The sequence below is a fragment of the Ahaetulla prasina genome, chromosome 3 (genome assembly GCF_028640845.1).
Source record: "Ahaetulla prasina isolate Xishuangbanna chromosome 3, ASM2864084v1, whole genome shotgun sequence".
Lineage (NCBI taxonomy): Eukaryota > Metazoa > Chordata > Lepidosauria > Squamata > Colubridae > Ahaetulla > Ahaetulla prasina.
The window spans coordinates 115,482,513-115,504,164 of record NC_080541.1 but is presented as its reverse complement, the minus strand read 5'-3'; the positions used below and the strand labels follow the sequence as shown (position 1 = coordinate 115,504,164).

At 40.9% G+C, this 21,652-nt stretch overlaps 1 protein-coding gene across 6 annotated transcripts in view; it reads left to right on the top strand.

Annotated features, from left to right (window-relative positions):
* Positions 1–21,652, top strand: part of PDE4DIP (phosphodiesterase 4D interacting protein) — a 473,453-nt gene that overhangs the window by 68,100 nt on the left and 383,701 nt on the right. The gene's annotated exons all lie outside the window — the stretch shown is intronic.

Sequence of the window (21,652 nt, the reverse complement as noted above, 5' to 3'; positions counted from 1 at the left end):
CAAACTAAAGCCAATCATATTGTCAGGCCTGGAAGCTATCTTTGCAATGGATCTTCAGGCCTGCCACATTTAGTGCTGTGGGAAACTGGAGGGGGGATTGTATGGATAAGGGGAGAGTCAAGGACATCTTGCCTGCACCTGGAAGGGTGTGACTGAGAGGCATCTCCAGTTGGAATGGTGCATTGATTGGGCCATGTGATGGACACGTGGGTGCTGGGCAGGGACTTGGACTTTTCTTTTCTTTTTTTTATAAAAGTTTTTTATTTTTATTTCTCATAAACATATTTAAGTGTACTGTCTCTTATCCATCATTAATCATTGATAATTCATCTTATCCTTTAACTTTCATTTTTATTTGTTCGGGGCTGCTCTTTTACCATTTCCTCTTCTTTGTTTTACCACAACCTTTCCTCTTCTTCTTTTCTCCTCTTCCTTCTTCTGTCCCTTTCTACTTTCTTTGTTCCTCCTCTCCTCCCCTTCTACTTCCCCTCCCCTTCTCCCACTCCTTTCTTCTTCCTCCCTTTCTAACCCTCTCTCCTACTTTTTTCCCCTCTCTTTTCTTCTCCTTTTCCCTCTCTTCTATCCCTCTTTCTCCTTTCCTCTCTTCTCCCCTCCTTCCCTCTCTCTATTCCTCTCTCCTTTCCCATTCCTTCGTTGTATCCATTTTCAATTTAATCTAGAATGGTATTCAAGCAGCCCCAATTTTCTATTTACATATATCTTCATTTCAATTTCTTTTTTGTTTAATATTACATCTGTTTTATCATTCATGTATACTTTTATAGTAACACTTTTTTTCTTTTCCCCTCTTCCTCCTTTTCCATTTACCTAGGTGTCATCTGAGTTTCTATTCTTTTTATTGTCTTTTCTCTTATTTGTCTTTTCCCTATCCACTTCATCTATCTTTATTTATATTTCTTTTCTAACCAATCATAAAAATTTCCCCATGTCTTGAAATGCATCGATTCCTCTTTATCTTTTATTTTCAATGTTAATCTATTCATTTCTGCACATTCTAAAATTTTCTTTATAATTTCTCCTTCCGACGGGATTTTGTCTGCTTTCCAATTTTTCGCAAATACTATTCTAGCCGCTGTTATTATGTGACTGATCAAATATATATCTTCCTTACTATATTTCTCCAGTAGTATTCTCAATAAGAATATCTCTGGTCTTAGCTCTATTCATTGTTGTAGCATTTCCTCTAACCATATCTGGATTTTATTTTATTTTTTTGTAAAAAAAAATTTTTTAAACATAAACGGTACATTTTTTCTGAATAGAGTATTGACCAAGTCATAATTTATAGCTTATAACATAAATACTTCCCAAATATAATTTATGTATTTCAATTTTTGCCATATTACTCACTTTTTTATTTTTATCTCTACTTAATTTACAATCAATATTACCATCCGCCCTAACCTCCAATCTTAATCTTATTTCATTTCATTATCTTATTTCTCCATTTATCACATATATTTCTCAAAATCACCATAACCATATCTGTATTTTAACCCAATAATTCTTTGTTTCTTTAGATGTCCACCTGCAGTTGATGTCATTTCCAACATTTAGCTGATTTATCTTTGAACATTTTAGCTAATCTTTCTGGTGGCATATGCCATCTACAAAACATCTAATACAAGTTTTCTTTATATGCTGTTGCCATTGTTAATTTATAATTTCTCTCCCCTAATTGTTGCCATTTCTCCAATTCAATGGTATAACCAAAGTTTTTTGCCCATGCTATCATTTCATTTGTTTAATTGTGAAGCAAGGAAATGGTAGTCCTTATGTTGTTCTCTGACCCTTCTTGGGACTTGTTTTAGTGTAATGATTTCCTTTTCTTTGTGTATCATTGGTTCTTCTCGTGTAATATTGTAGACAATGTCCCGGATTTTCTTTCGAGCAAATCTAATATGAACCTCTCTGGGCAGTTTATGGCATCTAGCATAATTCATTTGGATTCGGTATACCTCGTCCAATTCATTAAGAATTTCTTGTTTATCTCTTTGGAGGGATTCTACTATTATGTCTGCCATTATTTGCCTTATAGCTTCATCTTTTTCCTCCCTCACATTTTGAAATCTTAAGTAAAAGGATGCCTGATCCATTTCCAACTGAATTATTGAATCTTCAAGATCTTTATTAATTGCCATCAATTTCTGATCTATCAGACCTACTATTTTTTTTCTGTTCCTTCTGTTTTGGCTTCTACTATGTTTATTTTTTTTTTTTCATTCTTCTGGATTGCTTCCTGTATTGAATTCATTTTATTGTTCCCAGTTTCTGGATATCCAATTTCAGTTCTCCATGACTGCTAAACATTGTTTCCTGCATTTTTATCATTGTTTCTTGGATCAATGTCAGTGTATCTTGCATCGTCTGCATGCTTGGGATCGTATTAGTTTTTTCCATCTTTGATGACCCCTCCATCAGCCGTTGGTTTGATGGGGAGGCTGTTGTTATCGTTAGATATGATGCTGTTTTTTCCTCTGCCTTTATAGTCATTGTTGTAATGCTAGTCATCTCTTTCAAAACTCTGTTTTGCTCTCCCAATATTCTATAGATGTTTTCCCACACTATCATCCACTTATTATTATCAGTTGTTGCTTATTCCCCCTTTTTACTTGCTTTGTCTTATTAAATATTAAGTGTTAAGCATTCAGTTCCACTGGTAATATCTAGCCCTACTACTAATCAGCTCTAACAATCTATTCGATATACATAGGAGTTAAATATTGATAAAGCTATCAGAATTTTCAAAAAGAGGTAGAAAAGAAGATATGACTGTACATATAATTCACTACTGGGACGGGGTTGTCGATTGAAAGGTTGGCAGTTCAGCGGTTCAAATCCCTAATGCTGCCGTGTATCGGGGTGAGCTCCCATTACTTGTCCCAGCTTCTGCCAACCTAGCAGTTCAAAGGCACATAAAAAATGCAAGTAGAAAAATAGGGACTACCTTTGGTAGGAAGGTAACAGCGTTCCGTGTGCCTTTGGTGTTGAGTCATGCCGGCCACATGACCACAGAGACATCTTCGGACAGCGCTGGCTCTTCGGCTTTGAAATGGAGATGAGAGTCTCCCCCTAGAGTTGGGAATGACTAGCACATATGTGCGAGGGGAACTTTTACCTTTACCTATAATTCTGTCAACTTGCCTCAGATCAGTGTTTAAGAAAATAAAGACCCAACTCCATCATTTTGAAGAAATTGGTAATTTATACTAAACAAGTCTGAACGCAATACAAGTAAAGCCAGAACTGGAAGTAAATCAAAACCACAGAGTCATATCCTCTCCTGAACCCGCCCCCTACTAGAGGTCATACAGTAATAATCCAATGTCATCTTCCTCCTTGGCCATGTGTAGTTTCACTTCTGATATTCTCCCTCTGTCAATCTTCTGGATGGAATGTGAAGCAAGCTGCTGCTGTTACATTCATGTGCCAAAACAGTTCAAACGTCTGTTTAAAAAGGCTATCTCCCTCCCCCACACATGCAATGTCAAGCCGAACGCTGGGAACAGTAAAAACCTCCCCCCTCCTCCCTAAATCATGTAAGACACTCAGTAAGAGCAAACTTTTAACGAGGTAATAAAACAGTAAAACAGTCTAGTAGGAGAAATACACTCAATTAAAGCGGAGGCTGACAAATTCACTATTAATAATCTATATATGTTAAGCAAATAAATAAGCCTAAACTTTAAGCTACTTAATTAGTTAATAGATATCTAGGATTAATTCTATTTATAGTTCTAAAAGTTTCCAAATTAATAAAATATTAAATAGCTAAATGCAAATATAAATATACTATACTTTCACACTTCTTACCATACAAAGTTTATAAATATTATTAATTCATAGATGCTTAGATTTCCACTATTATGTATATATAAACTAAATAGATATATTTAATCTTTTTAAATCCTCTTAAATACTTTAGAGTTAGTCCATAGAAAGTAATAAGTGAAAAATATGCCTTAGATACAGAGTTCCATTAATTGGTCCCAGGAATATGTGAGTCCTTGTATCTTCACCCAGTTTTAGATCTCTTTATTTCTCCTGGATCTTCAGTGCCTCAGTTGTAAAGTTATTGTCTTTCTCCATCTTTAATTAATCTTAGATTAGTCTGGTCCCTTAGACCCAAATTTCAAGAGGTTCTGTTACAGCAATAAAATCCTTCTCTGCTGTCACACTCAGGTATTCAAACCTCTCTTGCAATCATGGCAGTCCGTTGTCTGCTCTCCCCACTTCCACCTTCTCTTCCTATCACTCTAGGCTGTCCGCTCTCTCTTCTTGTTCACTTTTCCACTTCTTCAGAGAGTCTCCCTGTCTTGCTACAGTATCGCTTTCTAAACTGCTTAGACCTTCCTCTTCTTTGTCCCTTTAGCAGTTAGATATATTATGCTCAGTCACTTCTCCTCTTGCCCAGTTGCCACCCGATCTCTCCGCTGGAGTTCTCTTCTAGCCAAACAGCCAGGACTCACTTTTCCAAATGATCTTAAGCCTTGCGATTCTCGGAATGATCAGTCCGCTCGAATGTTACAGTCTGTTATCAAAGTCTTCACTTCCCTATACTTTCTGGATCATTGTAGCCTCGAGTCCGCCATAACACGATGGCAGACACTTTCACGTTGGGTTGACAGGGGTGTCCTTCTCTGCAATGTGTGATCACCTTTCACTTCACTGCCCTCCAGACTTCCCTTCTAAGTCCACAAAGCCCTCCAGGCTCTTTGCACCCCGAAGAGTCCCCAAAATGTGGAATATTTGGGGTTTAGGAACAAAGACCATTCTCTTTCCCCTGCACCACTACAATGATGCCACCAGAAGCCCCCAAAAATCAGGCAATCAGGAAACTCAGCTGAAATCGCCAGAACCCTTTAAAAGCATTTTTTTACAACTTCTTCAGCCGAAGCGGTTGTAGAAAAAATGCTTTTAAAAGGCTCCTCTGGCAATCCCAGCTGAGTTGCCTGGTCATCAGAGGCCGCTAAAAGCATTTTTTACAACCTCTTCAGCCAAAGAGGTTGTAGAAAAAATGGTTTTAATTTTTTTTTAAAAAAGTTGGTCACACTCACCCATTCACATTACCACCACCCCCACACCAAGTCACCCCCACAGAACCAGTAGTAACAAATTTTACATTTCACCCATGGTTGAGACCATCTATTCCCCTTCTGAAGCCATGGTGGAGGCTGAGAGGGCTGTGGAAGCAGAGTGCCACCTGGGTGCCCGGCCCAAACAGCTGGCATCTCAAGCAAGCCTCTCAAGCAGATATTTTCCCTGTGGGGTGAAGCCGTGAGGGTTGTGCCACCCCAGGAGATGATGACCAAGGCGATGCTGCTGAGCCAGCAGATGGAAGTGAGAAGAACGGAGCAGACCCAAGCCCTTGAATGGAGGGCATTGGGACCAACGGAACTCAGGCATTCCTGAGAGTGCCAGCCAGCCAACATCACGCAGCAAGTCATTAGCGGGCCTCCTGGAACAGTTCGGCCAGCTCAGCATGGGCAGTGTCACTCAGACTCCCAGTACTGGGCAGTCCAGATGGGTGCTGGCTCAACTCACCTTTACCTTTCCGAGCCACAAAGCCACAGCAGCTCTGAGTGGAATGTCTACCTCCTTCTACTTGGCACACAGTGGACCATACCACAGCCTCATACATTGGGCCCATTCTATTGAGACGACAGTCCTTACTGGGATCGGGATGGTGCAGTATCAGAGCCCATTGAGCCAGCCCAGTCCGGTGCTACAAGGACCACAACTGGGGCTGTTAGGGCCAAATACTCCACCCCAGCAACTGATCCCACCAGCTGCTCCTCCTCTGCAATTCAGAGCAACTTTTGTAAAATAATTTTTATTAAACTTTAAATTTTTAAAAACAAAATAAAGAAAAGAAAAATACAACAACAAAAAACAAAGACACATTAAAAACACGTAACAAACACAATATTGCATATTTTAACACCAGCCATATCTACGATGATATATATTCTCTGTTCTTATTTACTCATTCCTCTACATACTTATATTTACATTGATTTCTATTTACTGATCCATCCTTATCCAGTTGACACAATTTAATAGTTTACACTTCCTAATTTTAACTGAAAAAAGATTAACATTCCAATTTATAATTTTGATTTCTTTTTTCTAACCAATCATATAATTTATTCCACACTTTGTAGTATACCGACTCTTCCCTTTCCTTAACCTCTAGCGTCATCTTGTCCATTTCTGCACACTGTAAGATTTTTCGAATTATTATTTCTTCTCCTGGAACATTATTTTGTTTCCATCCATATGCGACAGCGATCCTTGCTGCCGTTAATATATGAAGTATTAGATATTGCAGAGATTTGTCAATTTTTGGGTCAATTATTCCTAATAAATAGAGTTCCAGTTTAAATTCAATTTTTATTTGGGTAATTTTGCCAAAAAAAAAATTATCTTGGGGCACATCCACCACATATTGTAGTATGTGCCTTGCTTATACCCATATCTCCAGCAATTTGGTAGTAAATTTGGGAACATTTTGGCCAATCTCGCTGGTGCCAAATGCCATCTATGAAACATTTTATACAGATTTTCTTTATAGGCTACTGCCATTGTTAATTTATAATTCTATCCCACAATTTGTCCCACTTTTCTAATTCTATATTATGTCCGAAGTTTTTTGCCCAACAGATCATTGTTTCTTTTACTGTTTCATCTTCCATTTTGTATTTTAAGAGAAAATTGTAAATTTTTGTGATCATTTTCCCCCCAATCCTAGTAGAATTTTGTCTATATCCAACTGTTCACTATGTATATCATATTGCTCCTGATCTTTCTTGAATCTGGTTTTTATTTGTAGATATGGCCACCATTCCATGTTTAATCCTTGTTTCAAATCTTGAATTGTTTTTATTTCCCCTTTTTCATTAAGTAGCTCTGCATATCTTATCATTTTGCTCAAATGACTGGAGGACCATCTTAGTACTAACATTCTTGCCAATCCTGAGATGGAGCCATTTTTCCGCCGACTCTTATCTTCATGCGATATTCTTTATGTGAACTCTTGCGCCTGCGAGGTGCCCCCGCCTCGCAGGAATGGCCCTCCACATTACTGAGGGCTGGCCTCAATGACGGGTCTTGGGACCCACAGAGGTGGCATGCATCTAGAAAGAACCTGTGGGGATTTTTAGATAGGGAATTTTTAAGGGGAGGGAGGGAAAGGGTGGGTGTCGGGGGTAACCTGCCGGGGGGGTAGTTCCTGCATGCACTCGCGGCGTTTTTTCAACAGTTCCGAAGGCAACGGGGGAGGATTATGTTCCTGTTTGTGAGGGTGGTTCCATTTGCACGGTAAGTGGGAGGGGCAGATATGGTGGAAGTGAGGGGCCGTATCGATCCCTGGGGGCACGTGCTCACTGTCTAAAAGCGATCATGCGCCCCGGCCCTTCAGACTTCTCCCGTTCCCTGGGCGGCCAGGTTCCTCAGAGCTTGGGCTTTCGGTTCATGCTGTGCAATGCACGGTCTGTAGTTAGCAAAGCCCCCCTAATTTGTGATCTTATACAGGGGGGATCCGCAGACCTTATGGGTATTACGGAGACTTGGTTGGGCACGGAAGGGGGAGTTCCCCTTGTCGAAATGTGCCCACCGGGTTTCCGAGCATTCCATCAACCGAGGGCCCAAGGTAGGGGTGGGAGGGTGGCGGTTGTTATTAAGGAAAGTCTAGAACCGAGGGAGACCACTGTACCTCAGATAGCCGGCTGTGAATCCCTCTTTGTGAAGTGGGGTCATAGGGTTCAGATGGGCTTGTTAATCACGTACCTGGCTCCTTGCTGCGTGACTACAGCCCTGCCCGAGCTGTTGGAGGTGCTTGCCGGGGTGGTGGTTGAGACCCCCAGACTTATGGTCATGGGGGACTTCAACTTGCCATCGACCGGCTTGTCATCAATGGCGGCCCGGGAGTTCATGGCCTCCATGACGGTCTTGGACCTGACGCAAATAGTTGATGGCCCTACTCACATTGGGGGAGGCACACTGGATCTGATTTTTAACTCTGGACAGTGGCTAAATGATCTGGATTTAGGAGATTTAGTGACCGAGCCTTTGTCATGGTCAGATCATTTTCTCCTTTGTCTGGACTTTCGGACCGCCACTCAACACCGCAGGGAGACGGGACCAATACGTTGGTTCCGTCCCAGGCGCCTGATGGACCCGGAGAGGTTCCTGACGGAGCTTGGGCCATTCCCTCAGGAGCTGGCCCACGGCACGGCTGAAGAACTAGTCGCGGCTTGGGAACTGGCTGCGGCTGGGGCTCTAGACCATGTCGTGCCTTTGCGGCCTCTAACCCAGCGTAGACCTCACCCAGCTCCTTGATTCTCCGAGGAGCTGAGGGAGATGAAACGCCAGAGAAAACGCCTAGAGAGTGCCTGGAGATCCAGCCGTTCCGAAGCTGACCGAATACTAGTTAGGTCTTATAGTAAGACCTACCTAGTGGCATTGAGGGAAGCGAGGCGTTTTTACGTTTCCTCCCTCATTAATAGGGCGGTTATCATCAGATAACCGCCCGTCCACCCTATTTTGGGTGACCCCTCTGTCCTTCAACAGGAGGTGCGGGAGGACCCCTTACAGGGCTGTGCCGAGGAGTTTAGTGGTTATTTATATGATAAAATCGTTCAGCTTCGGGATGGGTTTGATCAAAATTGGGTAGATCCAAGTGAGAGGTCGGAGACTCGTCTTGTTGAGACTGTTTGGGATGGATTTGACTCTGTGACTCCCGAGGACATGGACAGGTTGTTGGGGAGATTGAATGCCACCACATGTTTACTGGACCCGTGCCCCTCCTGGTTGGTGCTGGCCACACAGGAGGTGACACGAGGCTGGCTCTGGGGGATTATTAATGCTTCTTTGTTGGAAGGGGTTTTCCCTGCCACCTTGAAAAAGGCGGTGGTGAGACCCCTCCTCAAGAAGCCTTCCCTGGACCCGGCTGTTTTGGGAAATTATCGTCCGGTCTCCAACCTTTGCTTTGTAGCGAAGGTTGTAGAGAGTGTGGTGGCATGTCAATTACCCCAATACCTGGATGAAACTGTCTATCTAGACCCGTTCCAGTCCAGCTTTCGGCCCGGATACAGTACGGAGATGGCTTTGGTCGCGTTGGTTGATGATCTCTGGAGGGCCAGGGCCAGGGGTTATTCCTCTGCCCTGGTCCAATTAGACCTCTCAGCGGCTTTTGATACCATCGACCATGGTATCCTGCTGCACCGGCTGGGGAGTTTGGGAGTGGGAGGCACCGTTTATCGGTGGTTCTCCTCCTATCTCTCTGACCGGTCGCAGACAGTGTTGGCAGGGGGGCAGAGATCGACCGTGAGGCGCCTCATGTGTGGGGTGCCGCAGGGGTCGATTCTCTCGCCTCTCCTGTTCAACATCTATATGAAGCCGCTGGGTGAGATCATCAATGGTTTTGGGGTGAGGTACCAACTGTACGCTGATGATACGCAGCTGTACTTTTCCACCCAGGCCACCCCAATGAAGCTGTTGAAGTACTGTCCCGGTGTCTGGAAGCCGTACGGGTCAGGATGGGGAGAAACAGGCTCAAGCTCAGTCCCTCCAAGACGGAGTGGCTGTGGATGCCGGCACCCCGGTACAGTCAGCTGCATCCGCGGCTGACTGTTGGGGGCAAATCATTGGCCCCGGTGGAGAGGGTGCACAACTTGGGCATTCTTCTGGATGGGCGGTTGTCTTTTGAAGATCACTTGATGACCATCTCCAGGAGAGCTTTTTATCAGGTTCGCCTGATTCGCCAGTTGCGTCCCTTCCTTGACCGGGATGCCCTATGCACGGTCACTCATGCTCTTGTTACCTCTCGCTTGGATTACTGCAATGCTCTCTACATGGGGCTCCCCTTGAAGAGCACCCAGAGGCTCCAGTTGGTTCAGAATGCAGCTGCGCGAGTGATGGAGGGAGCCGCTCGTGGCTCCCATGTAACACCACTCCTGCGCAGGCTGCACTGGCTACCTGTGGTCTTTTGGGTACACTTCAAGGTTTTGGTTACTACCTTTAAAGCGCTCCATGGCTTAGGGCCGGGGTACTTACGGGACCGCCTACTGCTACCGAATGCCTCCCACCGACCCGTGCGCTCGCACAGAGAGGGACTCCTCAGGGTGCCGTCCGCCAAGCAATGTCGACTGGCGGCCCCCAGGGGAAAGGCCTTCTCTGTGGGGGCTCCCACCCTCTGGAATGAACTTCCCCCAGGACTTCGTCAACTGCCAGTCTTTCGGACCTTCCGCCGCGAGTTGAAGACTTACTTGTTTATTTGCGCAGGACTGGCATAGAAATTTTTAAATAGTTTTTAATATTTGATATAAATTTTATGGGGGTTTTGTGGTTTTAAATGGTTCTAATTTTGGCCGTATCTAATAAGTTTTTTAACTATTGTTTTATTGTGTATATAATTGTTGTTTTTACTTTGGCTGTGAACCGCCCTGAGTCCTTCGGGAGAAGGGTGGTATAAAAATCCAATAAATCTAATCTAATCTAATCTAAATCCATGGTATTTGGGTGTAATATTGCCTCCATGGTTGATAGCCAAACTGGGACTTTTGTATAATGATCTTTCTTAATTTTCTCCCATACTTGTAAGAGGGCATTTCTTAATAGGTGTCTTTGGAAATATGTATGGTATTTACTTTTCCCATCCTAGAGAAAACTATGCCAACTGATCTGGAGATCATGACCTTCTATTGTTAATACTTGTTTATTTTGTAGTTGAATCCATTCTTTAAGCCATGTTAGCATTGTGGCCTGATAGTAGAGCTCCCAATTTGGGAAACGAAAGCCGTCTCTACTTCTGCTATCTTGCAATATTTTGAGTTTAATACGAGGTTTCTTCCCTGACTAGACAAATTTTGATGTGATTTTTATTTAATTGTTCGAAGAAATTTTTCTCTAATTTAATCGGTATAGTTTGAAACAAATATAACAATCTGGGTAGTATGTTCATTTTAATCGTTGAGATTCTACCAATCATCGATATTTGTAATTTGGACCAAGTTTCTAAATCCTTCTGACTTTTTGTAACAGTGTGTTATAATTATCTTTTTTTATTGTGGTGTATTTTGCCGATATCTATATTCCTAAATATTTAATTTTTTTGATTCTCAAAATCCCCACTTTCTCCTGTTTATTTGTTAGGTTTTTGGTCAGCATTTTAGTTTCCGTCCAGGATTTTGGTATCTTTGCATTCTCTAATACTTCATTATATGTTTGTAATAATAACATGTCTAATAATTCTTGAAATTCCCTATAAAATTCAGCCAGAATCCCATCTGGGCCTGGAATTTTGTTATTTTTTTGTTTTTGATTACCCTTTTTAGCTCAGCTGTCGTTATTTTCCCATTTAATGTTTCTTTAATTAGATCTTTTTTTAAAATTTGAATTTATATCCCGCCCTTCTCCAAAGACTCAGGGCGGCTTACACAGTGTTAAGCAATAGTCTTCATCCATTTGTATATTATATACAAAGTCAACTTTTATTGCCCCCAACAATCTGGGTCCTCATTTTACCTACCTTATAAAGAATGGAAGGCTGAGTCAACCTTGGGCCTGGTGGGATTTGAACTTGCAGTAATTGCAAGCAGCTGTGTTAATAACAGACAGACTTAGTCTGCTGAGCCACCAGAGAGCCCTTGGTATAGTTGGGTGGCTCCTCTCTCTTAAATATCTCTTAACTTCATTTTCATCTATTTTTTCTTGTCTATACAGAGCTTGAAAGTAATTTGTCACTATGGTTTTTATTTTGTCTTTCTGAAAGTGTACTGTCCCTTCTTCATCTTCTAAATTTCATATTAATTTCTTTTCCTTTTCTTTTTTTAATTTGTGAGCAAGCCATCTACCCGGTTTGTTGGCATTTTTGAAACAGTTTTGTCTGACAGCTCTGATCTTTTGCACCACTTCTTCCTGTGTAATTAGAGTTAATTTATGTTTGGTAATTTCTTTATGTTCTTTAATTTCCTGATTTAAGGGTTGTTCTTGTAGTTTGAGTTCTAGTTCTCCCAGTTTTTCCTGAAGGTCTGTATATTGTTTCTTTTTATTCTTATTTCTTCGGACTGTGTATGCAGTCGATATACCCCTCACATATGCTTTTATTGTGTCCCATAGGTTTTGAGTGGTAGTTTGTTCGTTCCAATTTTCTTTTAAAAATAATTCTAGCTCTTTTTTTACATATGTAATATAACTTTTTTCCTTAATCACCCTCTGGTTCATGGTCCACCTCCCTTTCTTTTTTTATTTCTCCTTTCCATTTAATTTTTATTGGACTATGGTCTGCCCAGATGTTCGTTGCAATTTCTATTTCCAATATGTCTTTTGCTGTTTCTGGGTCCATCCATACCATGTCTATTCTGGACCATGATTGATGGGGATTGGAGAAGAAAGTGTATTGGGTCTTTTGTGGATTATTTTCTCTCCATGTATCTTTTAAATTTAATTCTTGGATCATGTCAAAAAATACCATTGGTAGGGTTTTCCTATCGTGATTCTTTTTTGTTCCTGTTTTATAGTCTTTTTTTGGGTCTACCACTCCATTAAAGTCTCCTAATATACAAATATTAGCAAGTTCTAATGTTAGAAATTGTTTATATAATTTACTATAATATTCTTTTTGTCTTATGTTTGGTGCATATATAATTGCAATGACTACTCTTTTTTGTTTTATGTAAATTCCTATCAGTAATGTCCTTCCCTCTTTGTCTGCAAACAGTTGTTTAGGCCTTAGCCATTCCTTTACATATGCTGCTATTCCCCATTTCTTGGATTCAGCTAATGACATAAACAACTTTCCTAACTTGGGGGCTTCCAAAATACGACTTTTTTCCTTTTGTATGTGCACTTCCTGCAAGCATATAATATCCATATTTAATTTTTGTAACTTAGTTATTGTCTGTCTTCTTTTTAAAGGTGAATTTAATCCGTTTATGTTAACTGAGAACAAATTCACCTTTTCTTCCATTGTACTACATATTAATATAATATATAACAACAGAGTTGGAAGGGACCTTGGAGGCCTTCTAGTCCAACCCCCTGCCCAGGCAGGAAACCCTACACCATCTCAGTCAGATGGTTATCCAACATTTTCTTAAAAATTTCCAGTGTTGGAGCATTCACAACTTCTGCAGGCAAGTCGTTCCATTTATTAATTGTTCTAACTAACTGTCAAGAAATTTCTCCTTAGTTCTAAGTTTCTTCTTTCCTTGATCAGTTTCCACCCATTGCTTCTTGTTCTACCCTCAGGTGCTTTGAAGAACAGCCCGACTCCCTCTTCTTTGTGGCAACCCCTGAGATATTGAAACACTGCTATCATGTCTCCCCTAGTCCTTCTTTTTATTAAACTAGACATACCCAGTTCCTGCAACCATTCTTCATACGTTTTAGCCTCCAGTCCCCTCATTATCTTTGTTGCTCTTCTCTGCACTCTTTCTAGAGTGTCAACATCTTTTTTACATTGTGGCGACCAAAACTGGATGCAATATTCCAAGTGTGGCCTTACCAAGACATTATAAAGTGGCACTAACACTTCACGTGATCTTGATTCTATCCCTCTGTTTATGCAGCCCAGAACTGTGTTGGCTTTTTTAGCAGCTGCTGCACACTGCTGGCTCATATATAAATGGTTATCCACTAGGACTCCAAGATCCCTCTCACAGGTACTACTAATGAGCAAGGTACCACATATACGGTACCTATGCATTTTGTTTTTTTGGCCTAAATGTAGAACCTTACTTTTTTCACTGTTGAATTTCATTTTGTTAGATAGCGCCCAATGTTCAAGTCTGTCAAGATCTTTCTGTAACTTGAGCCTATCTTCTGGAGTGTTGGCTATTCCTGACAGCTTGGTGTCATCTGCAAATTTGATGAGTTCCCCATCTATCCCCTCGTCCAAGTCATTGATGAAGATGTTGAAGAGTACTGGGCCTAAAACAGAGCCTTGGGGTACTCCACTGCATACTTCCCTCCATGTGGATGTAGTTCTGTTGAGGACTACATGTTGAGTGCGGTTGGTCAGCCAGTTACGAATCCATCTGGTGGTGGTGCTGTCTAACCCACATTTTTCTACTTTATCTAGTAGTAGGTTATGGTCTACTTTATCAAATGCTTTACTGAAGTCCAAGTAAATTATATCGACAGCATTCCTCTGGTCTACTAATTTTGTCACTTTGTCAAAGAATGCAATAAGATTAGTCTGGCATGATCTGTTTTTGACAAACCCATGTTGGCTTTTGGTTATTACTTTGTTTGCTTCTAGGTGTTCGGTGATTCGTTGCTTGATTATCTTTTCCAGAATCTTCCCCGGTATTGAGGTCAGGCTGATAGGTCTGTAGTTTCCTGGATCTGTTTTTTTTCCTTTTTTGAAGATGGGAACTACATCAGCTCTTTTCCAGTCCTCTGGCAGCTCCCCTGTGCTCCAGGATCTTTGAAAGATATAGTTCAGTGGTTCTGAGATCACGTCTGCCAGTTCCTTCAGAACCTTGGGGTGTAATCCATCCGGTCCTGGTGATTTGAACTCGTCTAAGGTAGACAGGTGTTCACTTACCATTTTCTTCCCTATTTTAACTTGTGTTTCTAATCTGTTTTTTGTAGTGCTGTTTTTGATGGGTTGGATTGTTTTTTCCTTTTGTGTAAAGACAAATGCAAAATATGAGTTAAGTAGATCTGCTTTCTCCCTGTTGCTTGTCATCTTCTTGCCACTTTCTCCCAGCAATGGGCCAATTGTTTCCTTGACTTTTTTCTTGTTTTTAACATGTTGGAAGAAGCTTTTTTTGTTATTTTTTACTTTTGTCGCTAGCCTTTGTTCATTGTGAGCCTTTCCTCACTTCATCTTTACAGGCTTGGGCTATTTGCTGATATTCTGCCTTAGTTATTTGCCCCTCTTTCCACTTTTTATATTTGTCCTTTTTGTCTTTCAGTTTGTCAGATAGTTCTTTATGCATCCATGCTGGTTTCTTTTGAGATCTATTATTTTTCTTCTTCATTGGTATTGTGCTAGACTGCGCTTTTATAATCTCACTTTTCAAAATTTCCCAAGCTTCTTGAGTTGTTTTCCCCCTGAGGATTCTCATCCATTGAATCCTTCTCAAGCTCTCTCTAAGTTTATTGAAATTAGCTCTCTTAAAGTCCAAGACTCTAGTTTGACTTTTTTTCTACTACTTGTATTTGCTTAATATCGAATTCCAATATTGCGTGGTCACTTGCCCCCAAGGTTAGTCAGTCTTGCTTCTCTTATCTCCTTTTGGTGTCTTGTCTGTATCCCTTCTCTTTCTTGGGGTCCCTGTTTTGTTGCCTCTCTCAATTCTTGGTCTGTTTTGCTTTCCTCTGGCAGGTGTTTCTCTTGGCTTTTTGATTCAAGTTCCTCCCTGCTGTCTGATTCTTCTCCAAAACATTGTTCATAGAACTCCTGGGCTTTGGCAACCGTGTCTACTCTTATTTTTTTCCCCCACCAAAATATTAACATTCCTTCGGGAACTAACCAATGAAACATAATTCTTTGTTTTATTAATTTTGAGGAGAGGAATTGATAATTCCTTCTTTTTTCTCAGACCCTTTTCGGTAGTTGTTTTAGTATAATAATTTCCTTTCCCTTATAGATTACTTGTTCTTCTCTTGTTCTTCTATAAATTTCATCTTGTACTGATTTTTTTATAAACCTCATGTGGACCTCACGAGGGAGCTTGTGTCATCGTGCATAATTAGTATATACACGATATACTTCATCGATACTATTTTGAATTTCCTCTTTGTTCATTTCAGCGACTCCACCAACATTTCCGTCATGAGGTTACAAAGGTCTTCTTTATTTTCTTTTACTTTCTGGAATCTTAAGTAAAAAGAAGATCTCTCTAACTCTAAATGGATTATTGCCTCTTCCATCTCTCTGTTTATTGCCATTAATTTCTCTGTCGTGTCTTCCAGCTTCTCTTCAGTTTGTTCTGTTCTTGCCTCTTTCTGTTCAATTCTTTGTTTGTTTTTTGCTATCGTTTCTTGAATCTTTTCCATCTTATCATCCAATTTTTTAATGTCTTCTTTCATTTCTTCATGGTTATTAGTCACAGACTCCTGGGTTTTCATCATTACTTCCTGAATCATGTTTAGTGCTGTTTGTATACTCTGCAATGTTGGGACTGATCCTGATTTCTCAGCACTTGACATATCTGTTATTAATTTATGTCCTGCAGGAGAGGCTGTTCCTGAGGTTACTTTCTTAACTGTTTTTGTAACTGTGGATGTGTTTGACATTTTAAGTACTTGAAAGAAATTGTTCCACTGTACCATACAGAGTTTTATCCTATATTATAGAAAGGTCTACCTTTTATCTCTACCAAGATTATACTAAATAGAATGCAAATGTAATCTAATCAAATATAAAATCTGTTTACTATCCACTTATTTTTATACCAATCAACTATTATATACAACAATATTTTTACCTATTTCTGTCTATTTGAAATCAAACATACAATATCCTAAATTAGTCCTAAATTAATATCTTAAATCAGTCCAGTTTAACAAATATAACTATAAATATAATGAACAAAGAAGCATGACCAATTTTATAAACAATTTGTAAATCTATAAAAAAGAAAGTATCTTACAGTTAAATATAGGTATATAGAAGAGGAATGAAGGGGTATAATTAATATATTAGAAGCTATTCAATAAAAGGTATAAAAATATATTAATATATAAAAGATAGTCAATTGATTGTAATTAGATCCCACTCCAGAGTTATCACCCTAATAATCAGTTTAGTGTTTTTTTTTCTTTAATCTTTATGCTTTCTAAATTCACTGCTACTTAGCGTTCTTCGAGGTGGGAAATGGTTACTATCAATAAATTGCACAGTCACTGTCCCTTCTCCGCAGCTTCTTCGTCTCTCTCTCTTTCTTTTTCTTTCCTTTCCAAGAATGATCTGTTGTTCCTCTGCTCTTAGTATAAATCCCACACAATTGTCTCTATTACAGCAAATCTCCCAGTCTTTAAACACAGCAGTCTTTCAGATCACCCTTCACAATCTGTAAATAATTTCACTCTCTTTCTGCTTACTTTTCCCCCCCTCTTCCACTCCCACCGCTGAGGCACTGCTTTTCACACTTTTGGAGCTCACTCAGTCACTTCTTGGCAGACTTCCTTTGCTTAGAGAAGTAATAAAATGTCCATTTCTGCTTAAGCTTTTACTGCCGATACTTCCTGCTGTTTATCACTCTTTCACTTCCTCGCCATTTGCTCGGGCCATCACGCTTCTGGACCTAGCCGAAGGAGCAGGTGGTCTATTCTGTGTTGGATTTCAGGGAATCCACCCTCTGCGACAGGGGATTGCCCTTCACCCTGTCGCCTCCAAGTGTTCCCTTTTCTTTTGCTGACCTCTACAGGGTTCAATTTTACCGTTGCCGGTCTCCAGACACAAAAAATCAGGCAAAAAGAGTGGAGTCCCCTCTTTCTACAGCACACCAATGTGACGCCGCTCCAGAAGTCTCAGAGCAATTTTTGATGGGACCAGAAAAGTTAGCCTACTTCCTCAATCAAATCTGGGCCCACATTGATCACTATGGGACCATCATGTCTCCCCTGGTCCTTCTCTTCACTAGAGTAGCCATCCCCAGTTCATGTAACCGTTCTTCATATGTTTTATTCTCAAGTCCCCTAATCATCCTGGTTGCTCTCCTCTGCACTTTTTCTAGAGTCTCAACATCTTTTTTATAGTGTGGTGACCAAAACCGGATACAGTACTCTAGGTGTGGTCTTACTAGGGCTTTATAGAGTGGTATTAGTACCTCACTTGATCTTGATTGTATCCTTCAATTAATGCAATTTAGGATTGCATTGGATTTTTTAGCTGCCACTGCACACTGTTGGCTCATATTTAGCTGATTGTCCACTAAGACTTCAAGATCCCTCTCACAGTCACTGCTATTAAGCCTGGTTTCCCCCAGTTTATATGTGTGCTTTTGGTTTTTCTTACCTAAGTGTAAAACTTTACTTTTCTCTACATTAAATTTCATTTTGTTAGATAGGGCCCAGTGTTCAAGTCTGTCAAGATCTATCTGGATCTTGAGCCTATCTTCTAGAGTGTTAGCTATTCCTGCCAGTTTAGTATGATCTGCAAATTTGGTGAGTTCCCCTTCTATTCCCTCATCTAAGTCATTTATGAAGATATTGAAGAGTATTGGACCTAAAGCAGAACCTTGTGGCACCCCACTGTTTACTTCTCTCCATGTAGGATTAGACCCTTATGGACTACTCGTTGAGTAAGGTTTTTCAGCCAGTTGCGAATCCATTGGTGGTGAAGCTATCTATCCCACTTTTTTCTAGCTTATGAAGTAGGGTGCCAACTTAATGCCAACTTAGCAAGGGGCTTTATCCAGCCTGAAAAGTCCAGAGTGGCAGCCTCAGTGCTATTTAAAGGGAAAAAAGATTGGGGGATGAGGCTTTGCATTGATTTTTGTGGAATCAATGTTATATTCATGGAGAACACCTACACCCTACCCCTCATGAAGGATATGGTAAGTCACTTAGCCAAGGGTTCACCACAATGGACTTGAGAGAAGCCTATTATTGCATAAGGATCAAAGAAGGAGATGAATGGAAGGCTGCGTTTAACTGTCCACTTGGCAGCTTTCAATTCAAAGTCATGCCATTTGGTCTGCAAGAGGCCCCAGCAGTTTTCATGCAACTAATAAATTAATTGCTACATGAGCACGTATACAAAGAGGTCCTAGTTTATCTAGATGACATTCTTATCTTCAGCGAGTCTCTTGAGAAGCATGTAAAGCTAGTGCAGCAAGTGCTGAAAATTTCCTCGCTGCAAAGCTCTATGCAAAGCTGTCAAAATGTGAATTCCACAAAACCTCTTTAGATTACCTAGGCTACCATATATCCAGTGGAGGGGTGGAAATGGACCCAGGGAAAATGAAAGCGGTGCTGGACTGGCAACCCTCATGGATCTGCAATTAGCTTCAAAGCTAATGGAAATTGGAAAATATTGGCAACGTGGATTTAATAAATAAATTGGATATTTTCTTAGCCTGTTGATTGGATTGATTGGAGAGAGACATCTACAGGTGGAAAGAAACATTACAACGGTTAACTTGTATCTTTGAAAAAAAAACTTTCTTAAAGTGATAAGACGGGTGGGAACTTTTGAGGAGGATTTGTTTTCATTTAAGCTGTTTGATCTCATTTAAGTGTACATAATCCACTTTCATTTTCCACCCATTTGCTAATGGTATGTATTGTTTGCTATTATTCAGTTTCACAAACCTTTCTTTTCTCCTAGTAATTGATTGGGATGCTCCACTATCAACTACCCATAAATCATTGTTTCCAGCAGCAGACCCTGATATAGCTAGAGTAACATCATTTTTACACCTTCTTTGGGTACGAGTAGGCATTTTCTTACCCCTATTGCAGTATTTGGCTATATGACCCTTAGCCCCACAAGAAAAATATTTTCTAACAATATAAACAGATGAAAACAGTTTTTCTTTCTGTGGTTGTTTCTCTCTTAATTGTTCTCTTTCCTGCCTTTTTCTGGACTCTTCCAGCAATCTTCCGGTTATGCCAGTCAATGTTAGTTCATCTCTGGTCAGAACCTCCAGTGAAGAAATATAGTTGTCATAACTGTTGTCCAAAGAGGAAAGAATAATGTACACCTGTTGTAACTCTGAAAAAATGAGTTCCTTCTCATGTAGCTCTTGGAAGGTTTTTGTCATAAATTCCAAATGAGCCAACATATCTCCACCTTTCAGAAGCCGAGTTTGAAACAGTTTACGTGTAAAGTGTATGTGTGCACACTATCTCAAACATAAATCCTCTTCAAATTGTTCCAACACCTAGCAGCAGACTCTTCACCATGAATATGGACTAACTGCTGGTCATTCAGTGTCAGCACAATTATGCAAAGAGCCCGTTCGTTATCCCTGTTGAATTTGGCTATTTTCTTTTCGTCTTCCTCATCGTTTGGATCCCATACATTTACATCCAGTAAATTAGTAACCACGCCCCACAGTCCTTCCTTGCGTAGAAGTAGGTTACACTTCACAGACCAGGATGCATAGTTTGATCCATCCAACCGGGTTATCATGGATATGCTGGACAACTGTTCTTGTGCCATCTTCACCTGGACTATTTGTATCAAACACAGCCGTCTGAATTATATTACTGTATAGTCACAGCCACTCTCAGTGTTCTGGGCCCATAACCAATGTTAAGGGTAATCTGGGCTCACAACCAAGGTTGTGGACTGTTGAGCAGAGTACCCTATGCATGAAAACGACTGAGACTGGTTGTATACAATAACAGTCACTTGCAGACAAACTGGGGTTTGATATTCCTTTACTTTTAGGGAAAAAGCAAAGACATAGTCCAAAAACAATCCAGGTGTCAGCTTCCACTCCAATCTTCGTATACTTTTGAATGATTATATCAGTAGATAGAATGTGAAATGTTTATTTCTGTATTATAAAACTATTAAGGAAATGAGATGTATCATACCACCGTACAGGGTAAGGGAAAGGAGCCTATTAAGAGTGTCGGCTGACATAACAGTGGGGGAGGGGTGATTAACGACTGAGTGTTATCAGCGCGGGCTTTTCTAACAGACACTGCATTCCTAAGATGACTGACAATTAGAGACCTGTGGAAGAAGATTACCACGAGGGGCCGAGAAGGAGCTGGCATTGGCCCAGACCAGCCTGACCTCCTGGAGGAGGAGGGACAATTGGGGGGATATGATATGTTAGCCATATTTTGTCTCAGATCCAACTTTACTTAGCTGCTATCAAGACTGTAAATAGTAAAAGTACTTTTCTTTATTCCAAATGAAGTCAAGGTGAATTCTTTCCTAATTATAGTCGGAGGTAGCCTGACATTAAGTTGGATCTCATCATCATGTCTACCAACCAGGATTGCAATCGCAATACCGGGGGGGGAGAAAAACCAAATGTGATGGAAGGCCAGCTGCCGGCTGAGCTGGGGGAGGCGTCCGGAGGAATTTCTGCTGACACTTTTAACCCTGAGCTGGAAGATTGCAGAGCTCGGTGGGCAGAGCAATTAAAGCTGGAAGAGGAAGGGTGGAAACCAAGCACCGAAGAGCTTCCCTCTGGAGTAACTAAAAGAAAAAAGAAAAAAGAAAAAGAAAGACTTTCGGAAGCAGAACAAGAGATAAGGGACAAACTCCAGTTGGAGGAAGCCTTGCGTCTTTTCCGTGAAGTGAAAGTAAGGCAAGCAGCTCGCCAAAGGTATGAATCCCCTATTCGGTCCTCCAGGTGGGAGGGAGAAGAGGAGGAAGATAATACAAAGGGGCCAGCTAGAGGTGATTCCCAGGGCGGTGAGATTTCTGAAGAGCCAGGCCGGAACCCTCTCCCCAGAGGAAGCTGAATTGGATGGGGGTCGCGCGCCACCTGCTGATCAAGCAAGGCTGCGCAGGGGAAGGAAAAAGCCAAAAATTCCCCCCCTATCAGAGAAATTTGATGGAAATGCGAAGGAGTTGGGACTGTTCCTGGCGAAAGTGAATGACCACATGATAGACTGGGGGGAAGATTATTGGTCACAGGCAGCACAAGTGAGAGCTGGGACCCACAATTTGACGGAAGAGCAGCTGCATGGTTTGTGTCGCTAT